The 11,480-nt window shown below is 34.9% G+C and overlaps 1 long non-coding RNA gene across 1 annotated transcript; it reads right to left on the reverse strand.

Annotated features, from left to right (window-relative positions):
- Positions 1-1,201: 1,201 nt before the first annotated feature.
- Positions 1,202-5,055, reverse strand: LOC135289910 (uncharacterized). Its single transcript, XR_010352645.1, has 3 exons — positions 4,948-5,055; positions 3,046-3,191; positions 1,202-1,458 (listed from the first exon to the last, which is right to left on the reverse strand). It is a non-coding gene; the product is annotated as an uncharacterized LOC135289910 (long non-coding RNA).
- Between the last annotated feature and the right edge of the window lie 6,425 nt (positions 5,056-11,480).

Consider the following 11,480-nt stretch of genomic DNA (forward strand, 5'->3'; position numbering starts at 1 on the left):
GAAGGTCCATTTTGCCAAAATAGCAGGGTTAGTCTTTGTGTTCTGATCGTTTTACCAATTTGGGTAATTATTTCCCCCCCCATCTAAGTTTAATCTTACATTTCAGTTGGATACAGGGTTATTCTTCATTTCATGACTTAAACTATAATGTACTGTTGTTTCATACTGTTAAACAGCTGCTTAGCTCTGTGAAAATAAGAACCATGTGTTCTACCCCAGAGGTGGCTGGCATTTCAGTGGTAAATGAATTCATCCTTGCTTTTTAAACTCTTTTTGGATTCAAGTGTTATGTAGATATAAGATATTTATTGTTTCAGTTTTATTAAGCCTTGCTCCCAGCTAAGAGGACTAGAGCCAGAATCTGGAGAAAGGACCACCCTTTATGATCAATGATAGGTCAACATAGGGTTGAAAGAATTCCTCCATGGTAGGTAACTAAAAACATATTAGAAACAAACAAACAAAAAAAAATTCATACAGCTAAGACTACAAGTGAGGGAAATGTATCTCAAATTTCTGTCTCTAGAAAACATGGTGGCATTAATCATGAAAAGATAACCTCAAGACATATGAAGCAGGAGTTTGTAACTTGCAAATCACCAAGATGTTAAGATGTCAAGATGAAAGAGTCAAGATGAAAAAGGCAGCAATTGTATTGATAGCATTTTTCTTTTTCTTCTCCAACATAAACCCATTTAGAATTGGTCCATGTAGTATTGCTCTGAAAAAGAAAATTTCGTCTCTTGCAAAAGACCTCCATAGCAATCTTTTAAATCTCCATAGGAAGTCATTCCCAGAAATGGGGCTTGGAGCTTATGAATACTTTGTGTTAAAACAATTACAAATAGACTTTTCAGTGTTCCAGTTGCATCTAGTTAAATTAGTGGTGTTCATAAACGAAAGGCCTTTAAAATTACAGAAATTTTCACTTACTGCAGTGAAAATTTAATTAGATCTTTATGCTATGGCTGGATGTACCCACAATAAATCCATAACATTCCAAACCTGTGGGACAAGCTCTCTCTAGACCTTGTTCCTGAGTTTCTGAAACCTTGAGATACAGTAGAAACAGCATAATATTAGCCCTTGCCATTACACAGAGATGGAACACAACAAAAAATGCAACAAAAAGGCATATTTGCATTTGAGAGCAGGAAAGATCTGGCCAAAAGGTTTTGACTCCATAAAGCCATGTGCTAATAGCAGTTTTTGTGTGTGTTTTAGTCCAATCACAAGCAGAGCTCTCATCAACAACCAGGCCCATACAAAGAATTCTTTTTCAGATGCAGAAGTGTTGGAAAGCTTCCTCCTCTGCTGGAATGAGGGGCTCCTTAGGGCAGCAAGTGTCATGGCAAAGAGATGTTTCATGTGCTGGCCACCAGTGAGTAGTCAGACCTGCCAGCTGAGAGTGGTCACGATAAAAAGGAATATGGCTTGATGAAGGCTCTGTGTATGAATCTAAGAGAAAGAACAGAAACAGAATAAAGAAACTGCTTACTCTTTTCTCCTATGGAATTAACCAAAATCATAATTTATGCACTTCTTAAAAAGTAGAGATACAAACAAGAATAAATGTGTGACTCTTCTCATCAACTACTTAAAAGATGGATATATCTAAATCTTAAAGTTCTACTTGACTGACTACACTACACTGACAAAAACCCTTTTTTATTTGCTAAACACAGTACATTGATGCAGTACATTGGTCAGTTCTGTTAAAACCTCACAAAAGAGGGATGAAAAATACCATCACTTTTCTTCTTAACAAAGTAAGCAATCACCATACCCATCATTTTTGGGAAGCTCCCAGTCAAACAATAGGGAATTCCCACAAGCTTACTTTACAGAAACTTAGGCTGTTTCACTTTCGTATGTATGCTAACTTCAAAGAATTTTTGCTATAAATTATTTATATTTTCAATCTATTACTTCCTTGGATAAATTAGAAATAGGGTCTATCACACCAAGATGTGAACCAAAGTGATATCCTATCTTGATGATCCTGAGACTGTGTTCAGTGGCGTACATGTGGCTCATAAGACCACAGGAAATCCTAAGCAGCTCACCTGAAAAAATTATTTTAACTTTTTTTTTTTAATTTCTAGTTTCAGTTGAAAATACAGAGTACACAAAAACTGTGAAGGACGGTTTACACAAAGGCATTTCATCCCACTGACCTATTTGTTAAAAGACAGAAGGCCAAACTTGCAGGCTTGCATATTGATCTCCGTACATCTATAAATGCATATCCGACAATCAGAGCCATTTGTAAGCTGTATGTTTGTATAGGATTGATTCCATTTATAGTTGTGTAACACCATTTACTCAAATGGATTTGTATAGTGTTAAGTGGGAGCAGAATCTGTCCTAGATAATATTATTGAAATGTTTGGAAACATCTTCACATACTGTTTATTTTTATTTTGCAAAGAACAATGCGTCTCTCTGTTCCAGTTTCAAATCAAAAGTGGTAGGGTGCAACTCCACTGACATCAATGGAATCACAATTACTTACAGCAGGTCTGAATTTATCCCTGTGCATCTATATTCATTTAGTCTTTCTCTCCCGGGGAGAGGAAGAGGGAACTAAACTGAGACAGATATTTGTCATATTGCCTAATGCGCTACTGGAATAAGATCAGATGCTATGCTGATGGGTATGGTATAAATGAACCTTTAAGAAAACTGAAATTTCACCAACAAACACAAAGGGATATGTGGAGACTCTTCAGGCTACTTTCCCTTCTTCACTGAAGGACTGTCACTGTCAAAGCCTTTAAGAAGGGTGTGACATTTCATAAAAATATACCTCCCCGGTATTGTCCTCCATTTTCTCCACAGTCAGCAACACAGCTTGCCATGAATGGAGATTTGTATTCCAAAGAGAGTAATAATTAGTTCTTTTTACATGTAGTATCTTAAGACAACTCAGTAGGTGCCTTGTTAATTTGTTCATTACTCAGCAGATGGAAATGTTGATCACATATATGAATTCCAATTATTCTTTATCTTAAATGAGGTAACATCACTAAGACAGAGACCTACCTTTATTTATATTTGCTTCGGTAGCAAGTTTGGCGTACAATATTTTCATATGCATTTTTAGAGTGGGTGCTAATTTTCTTCTACTTTTTGAAGTCAGATTCTTTCTCTGTTCCAGAGAATGTTAGGAAGCAATTTTTATAAGACAACTAAAGAGAAATGAAACATAAATAACTAAATGTGCTTTCTGATGTAATGTCATCTACAATCAGGGAAGAGCTGTTATAAACTGTGGATGACCTTGATTCCTGCTGCAGCTAAGAAAACCAGTAAAACTATTTGATAACAGCTGGAGTAAAATACATGCATTCTTCCCTTCTATTCTGACTTTACTCTCATTCTCTCATTATTTCTGCAAATATGTGTTGTCCCTATAAAAGTGAAAAAATGTATGGTACTGTCTCAGTGTCATCTTAGAAGATGTGAGGGAACCTTAATCTTCCTGTTTAATCTCACTATTTAACAGCACACAATAGAAAAAAGTCAACCAGACAGATTATGCTTATTAATTATAATTATGGTCCAAAAATGTTGATTCTGGGAATTAAATTACAGAGATTGAGATAGGCTGAAGCCAGCTCTTCACATCTAAACAGTACTAAATTTGAGAAGACATTCCAATATATATCTGAGAAGTATTTCATTTATACAATGTCACCACCACAACCAAAACATTTCAAGAGATAACACTTCATTTAACATTTTCATCTGACAGAAACAAACCCCAAACTGTTTAATTTCATAGTCACTTCTACACAAGCATAAGTCCTACACCTTTTTCTGACAGGATTTGAAGATATTTGAAGTATTTGGTTTTATAAAAAGCCTTTTGTCTTTACAATACCCCCTTGTTTCCTGTCTTATTCCATTCCACCCCAAAAATAAACAAACAAAAACCTTGAGGCTTATGAAATTTTCCATTAACCCATCTTCCCAGCATGATGATCCACATGGCCTACTGTTATTAATTGTCTCCATGTGAGTAGACACAATCATTAAAATAAGATGGTAATCATAGAGTGGCTTTTATCCTTGTGATTCTTTGAAAATTTGCATCATTGTGTATATCAGTGTTAGGTGACTAATGGATCAAAAGAGAGAATGTAGTTGTGCAGGCACAGATCATTCTTCTATGATTTTACAGAACACTCCAACAATTCTACAACATTTACCAAATAAATGTCTTTTCTTCAATAGTTCATCAATCTTGAGCTTAATTTTAAACCCAGAAGTTATGTAAACAAAAGTGGCCCATAATGTTTTATAGGAGGAGGAAAATTCCCAACAGCATTTGACAAAAATTTCAATGAGAATTTAAGTAATTCATTTGAGTAAATCTCCATTATAATCAATAGCAAAACAGTTATTCAGCTAGAATTGCTACTGAGTTGAATTCAGTGCAACTCAAAGTCTGTTGTTAGTGGTCATGTTCATATAAATGGACAATAAGTACAGAGATGGTAGCACCATATTCCCATATTTGCCTTCTAGTGGCAAAAGTTCAATACTCCCTTGAAGAGATTGGTTTTAATCACCAAGACACCAATCTCACTTTAATACCCATGTCTCCTTTGAAAATCTTCCTATTCTAAATTCATCTGTTCAGATAATGCTCATGAATTCTAGCTAGGCCACAATGTAACTAAAAATACAGTAAGCTAATTAAGTTCAAGTGGAAGGTCTGAAAACTTTGAGAGAAATAGAGAAGATTTTGTTCAACTGATTGATTTGTGAATTCCTCATCCCTCCCTCACTATTTGTATTAATTCTGTCAAATAAAATCTAACAAGATGGGCAAAAAGAGGAAAAATTAAGAATTATTATGCAGGCTGTTTCAATTCTGAATTAATATCTGTGCACCAATATTTAACCTCAGACCTAGAGTAAATATTAAGGCATTAAAACCTAAGACACTAGTTGTCTGCCTCATGTTGGGACATCAATTTGCCAGCTTTACTGGGTGTGAACATGCTCTTTAGAAGATGACCATGATTTTATTCAGAAGTTGAATGGTAGGTTGACTATAACCTTCAGTGATGTCATGTCTTGGGACAGAGACATGAATGGAACAAATGGAAGGAGGGGGACTGCAGGGGGACTGCAGACTGTATAAAGCCACTTGTGGTTATCTCAAGTTAGAAAGTGAGTTAAGGGAAGAATTGTCTCTTTCTGACTTCTGTAGGTGATAGCTTTCTTGGAAACTAGAATTTTAGTTAGGTGGAGACTTCTTTTGCCTTACATAGCAGGTCTGTCTTGTTTCTTCCCATTAGTCAATTTGCTCTTTGGAAGGGTCTAATGTTTTACAGTTGTGTCTTTGAAATGTGTTTTGAATAAAGCTCCAGCCAAGAATGTTGTGTATGTCATTTGCGGGGAAAAGCTAAAGACTGCAGGAGCCTGCCATGGTTATGTAACTTGCTTATTTTTATATCTGTTAACTACTGCTTTTGTTAATAAAGTTTATAACAAAACGTTTTATAGATTTATAAAAAACTAATAATTTTAAAAAACAGTCACATATTTTGGCATTTTAGATGAAGGTTCAAATGTACAAATTTTGCAAATAAAAAAACCAAAATCCCAAATGATTAACAAAAGATGTGTTTATTTAAACATACAAATAAATAAATGTTAAGGACGTTTTACTTGGAAAAATCTGAATTCAATATTTTTCTTGCAAGACTTAGAAATCTGAGCCATGCCTTTGGAACCCTTAATGCACAGCAAAACAAAGAGAATGAGAATGGAGTTTCCAAAACTGGGAGTCATATAGGATGACTCTTGAGACAATAAGGATATTTCCCAGAAAACAACACAAAAAGGTATAAACTAAGCTAGGACCGACTGTACCCTTTTTGTTTCATGTCATTCATCTCATAATGTAATCTGTTAACGTCTAAAGATAGATCAGAAAAGATAAATCTTGTCAATATGTCCCATACAGTATTTGGATTGACAGAGCAATGTGACTGTTTTAAGAAAACATAAATCCAGCATGAAGCAAACATTTATGTTATCACTAACTTGACAAATCTGAATAAATCTACAAATTTTCAGTCACCATAGTACTCATTTTCATATTTAAAATGAGTGAACCATGACTCAAAATGCCATTTCTGGAACACATTTCTTTATCTCAGCACATTAAGACACTTAGAGATGCTCCACACCTACACTGAAAAGGAATATGCACAGTCATGACATAAAAAATGCATGCTAAAATAAGAACAAAAGCAAACCCAGTGTGTCAAAAAGCCAGCATTGTCATTATCACAAGCCCACAAGGTTTTCAGTATGTCACTACTTAAATCAAAGACAGCCAGGCTTGGATTATTGGCAGGACACTATGCAGAAATCTGAAGAACAATATCTAATTTTGAGAAAATGGACCGCATCTCAGTTGCCATAATTTTCCATATCTGGACATGACTAACTTGTCCCAGTGTGTTATATTAAGCATGACACAAAAGCCAGCCTTCTGCATCAGGACAGGAGCATTCCATAGTCAAGAATCTATCATCCTCTAAATTACTAATCATAGTTATGTCATGGAGCATTATGGACTTTTTTCAAAAGGCTGTGTTTTGAATAGCATATAGGTACATCCACACCATCTTGAATTTATAAATAATTTAATAATTTCTTAGAACACTTTAAATCCCTAGCCATAACTCAGTTTTCATTGCTAAAAATATATCTGGATTTCTATGAAATAGTTAAAAACTCATGATAAATTTAGATGACAAGTTACAGATTTTATTCAGGTTTGCAGTAGCTGTGTGGAAATTCTGTCTAATATAACTTTAGACAGAACAAAAAAAAAAACCCTCAAACCTTTAAAAAAGTTTCTGGAAATAGTAAACATATGATTTGCCTGACTCATTTCTATTTTAAACACTAAAGTATATATTACCCATTTCAAACAAAAGCAGACTACTCTAGAAACTGGGTTTCACAGGCATCTTCAACCTTTCAAATATGACCTCAATGAATTTGCAGTAGAAAAGCAAAGTAAAACACCACCAACACCAAAGTCCCAAGTTACTTGAATAGCATTAAAATTACCACACAGCTAATAATAAGGAATTATTTGTTTAGTATGGCAAAACATTCTTTATTGAGGTAACCTCAAGTAAAAACAATTTTAATGCCTCTGCTTTTCTCATTGTTCATGCAAGCATTATAATTCAAATTCTGTGAGATGGAGGAGAAGCAGGTTTGTCCCCATGCAACAATAACCTGAGAAACTGCAAATGAATCTTAGGTAAATCCATAGTCTTCCCTTATATTAACTTCACATTTTCCTTTCTACTTTGCAAATGATGCCCATCCTCTTAATTCCTGCCTCCCCAGATCTCCTTCACCTGCATCTTGAACTGTTAATTCTATTCTCTCAGAACCTGACTTTCTTCAATCCTCACCAAAACCCATTTCAGTTGAAACAGTACAAGATTCCTCCCAAATATAAACTTTTTTTTTACTAAGTGTCAACACATGCACATGATTAGAATGTGTCATCATATGATCAGATTCTTGACAATCCCTCTATAGTTTTCCCCATAACCCCTCTGTATATTTCTTTTTCCCGTATGATCCTCACATTTGTCTGATAATAGGCTGCAAAATCTTCAGGTCAGAGATTTTGTCCTTTATTCATTTCTGTACAGAGTTAAGAGTTAAGCACAGCCATGAACCATAATCACTGAATCATGAGGCCTCCTAAACTTATCCATCCAGCCATTGTATGGGAGTGGAGTACAAGCTTCTTAACAGAGACCTAAAATAATAATCCATGTATATCATAATGTAATCATCAATGCACAATTTGCACCTTTCAGAATTTGGATGAACTTTAAGCTTCTTCCTATATAAAATCTCTTGATAACTTTTTTTAAGTTTCAAGCAACATAAAATACATAAATTTCCATAATTAATTACATCAAAGTGTGTTAGAAGGATCTACTCTGGTATACTCTGATAAACTCATACTTTATCTTGGATTTAACACAGCAAGGAAAGACAAAGTGAAGGTGCATTAGAGGATGATTAATTATAAAATGTACATTTGATTAGAGCAATATCTTGTTTATTGCCTTAATAGACAGTAGAAAAAGCAGTATGGAGAGTGAACCTAGCCTACATCAACAAGAACAGTAGAGGTTAGATATGAATGAATATGAGTGGAAGTTTTTTTAAATATTAAAGGAAAGATTTCCAAAATGAACCTTTTATGACCTACCTAGACAAGTACTATCAGTCTGCCTTACTTCAAATAGTTCCTACCTAATACTCGCCTATCTATAACTGATTTGGCTGGTGAAATCTTTAGGTGACAGATCATGCTAAATAAGTGCTAAAAAAAAAAATAATAAAATCCTAAAATCATAGGATGGTTTATGTTGGAAAGGACCCTGAAGGTCATCCAGTTCCAAGCCCCTTGCCATGTGCAAAGACACCTTTCACTTGCTCAATGCTCCATCCAACCTGACCTTTAACACTTCCAGGGATGGGACAACCACAACTTCTCTGAACAACCTGTGCCAGTGCTCGCCACCCTCACAGTAAAGAATTTCTTCCTCACAGGTAGCCTGAATCCACCCTCTTTCACTTTGAAGCCATTACCCCTTGTCCAATCACTTCACACCTTGTCAAAAATCCCTCTCTAGCTTTCTTGTAACCACTTTAAGGCACTGGAAAGTGCTATAATGTCTTCTTGCAGCCTTCTCTTTTTCAGACTTAGCAACCACAAGTCTCTCAGACTGTCTTCAGAGGAAAATAAGACTTTACTAGAGAGAATTAGATAATGAAGGATGCCACTGGCTCGGTCACAGGGCAACATTTCCAACAAAATGCAATATTTATACTGTTTTCAATCACAGAAGTGATATTCATGTAATACTTTCAAGCTTATCTTACTCAAGCTAAACTAGTTATCCACAGTGTATGGGCTCACTGAGGCTCCTAGGCCTAATTATCACCTATCATATATGTAAATCATGCCTGACTCAGTACTGCAGCTGTACATCAAAAAAGAAAATAAACAGTAACATGTTCCCTTGGGATAGTATGTATGAACTGCAGTTCTGCTTAATTAACTGATGTCTGAAAGGTTAAGGTGGGGAGTAGTGTGATTATTCTCACTATAACTGAAAGAGTTTTTATTCAGGGTGTACCAGTACAGCTATTGACTATAGGTGTCATTGCCCTCTACTGGACCACATCAAAACAACCTGGTGGTTTATCTCATGGGGCTGATAAAACTACTTCAAGAAATTTTCCTCAAATTAAAAAAAAAAAAAAGAGAGAAAGGCTCACTTTGTTAGATATAAAAATATATGAATTTATTCTTTCACCAAAGTCTAATGGCTGAAGTGGATTTACAGAAGCACAAAATCCAAGCAGTAATATAGCTGGAAAAACCTTAGATGACCATAAAATTCAATCTCCTTTACTATCTCTAATGTATATAATAGCACCTGTTAATTTCTTTCCCTCTCTCGACTTGTATACAAGCTGTAGTCTTCTGCCACCAGCATTGTAATTTGATGTTATGTTTCATCTCCTGCCACTCTTTATGTCATCTTTGTTTGAATCTTTGAGCCACTGAATACTTGAATTTTGCATATCTATTCTCTCAGCAGTTTGCCCTGGTATTTTCATTCTTGTGTCTTCAGCAGCACATCTGATTTTTGCTCATCTTCAGATTCCATCCAAATGACTAGATCAATAATTGTTGTTTCTGCTGTTTGGGTTTTAATTTGCCTTTGGACTTTTGCCCTGTGGGCTTTTGAAACTCATTTAAAGCTCTTTTTACTATGTTAATGAGTTTGTGCCCCAAAATGACCTCCTTGTCTGAGGCACACTGTCTGTCATCTGTTCCTTTGACATGAAACACTTTAGAAAAGAAGGAAGCTGAAGATTTTACAGGCAATATCTTCAGCTGCAGTCAAATTCTGTATGTTTAAAAACAGTATGTTTGGGGCAGAATATAGGAAAACTTTCTCATCTCTTGCTCTGAATTGTGAAGGTAGACATGAGGTTTAATTTGCATAACTTTTGATTTGACCAGGCCTTAAAAATTACAAATTAAATCCCACAGAATTTGCATTTGCATGGAACTGTTATAGCCATTTATTCTAATAATCAGTTTTCCTTACAATTTCAAAAAGAGAGGAATGGTAGGATATGAGTTGTTTCTTCTGAGACCTTTAAAGTTACAAGAGTACTGTGGAGCTTATATGTGAATAGTTAGGCAATAACTTGCACATCAGGAGACAACACTCAAAAATACATAGCATAATTCCTAATTTTTGTAGGATAGCTGTACACTGAAAATGGTTTCTTCTTTATATAGGTGTGTATTTGTGTGCTCTGGAAATAACCCTGTTACACAGTTTCCACATGTTTTCCTATAGGGGAAGTCTATAGACAAATGTGAAAGGCAATCTTGAGTATGCTGGTGGCCAGATTCAACAGAACTCTGTGGAAACAATATGTGCATGTTATCATGCTAGACTGGAAAATGTTCTCTGTATCTGACCTTGATTTTCAGTTTCTGGTTGACCTCTTCAAAACTGGATCATCTATTTCAACATACAGTTACAATTAATCTAAAGGAGAAAATTCATTTCATCTGCATAATTTCCACTATACTAACCCTTCCCTATTGCTGAGTATGATGAAAGGAATCTATATTTTTGCAGAAAATGTAGGTGTGACAGTGAACAAAACTAACAACTTTTCACACACTTCAACTCTTCTAAAAATTCTGGAAATTAATTCAGATGTTACTTAGAAGCTCTCTCTATGTGATGACTTTCTAACCAAAACTTTAATATAAAATCATTTTTTAAAAAATCCACACTCATTTTTCAGAAGAAAACACCAGAATTGGTGTCTTTTATTTCTACTGATAGGAGTCACACTGATAAGCATCACTTTGAAAAGCAGGGCTGTATGATGTACACAGTAAAGTTTCCAAAAAAAAGAGAGAGTTTCAGATTTTGGCTTTGATTTAATTTCCCATAAAACTGAGGAAATACTGAGATACAGAAGGTTGATTCCTGTTTATCTCTAATTGAAAACGGAATGAAAATTTCCCAATATTTGCATCAGGCAAATATACTTTATCATGAACATTGAAAACAGTCTCAAAATCAGGAAGATGACACACAATAACACCAAATTAAACTGAAATGGATTAAAAGTTCATTTTGCATTAACAGCCAAAGTTTCTGAAAGTTATTCAAATTCATATTAGCAAAATAGGAATTGATGCCTCACAAGCTCAGGCTTTCAGCTTGTTTCTGCCTAGCTCAGTATGAGGAAGAAAAACGCCAAAATAAAGATTAAGAAATCTATCTGATATGCAGCAATATTATTAATAAATTAGAATTATTCTGTCTGTCTATCCATATGATCAGATTTCTAAAGTTAATATA

Source organism: Passer domesticus, chromosome 1 (assembly GCF_036417665.1).
Source record: "Passer domesticus isolate bPasDom1 chromosome 1, bPasDom1.hap1, whole genome shotgun sequence".
Classification (NCBI taxonomy): domain Eukaryota; kingdom Metazoa; phylum Chordata; class Aves; order Passeriformes; family Passeridae; genus Passer; species Passer domesticus.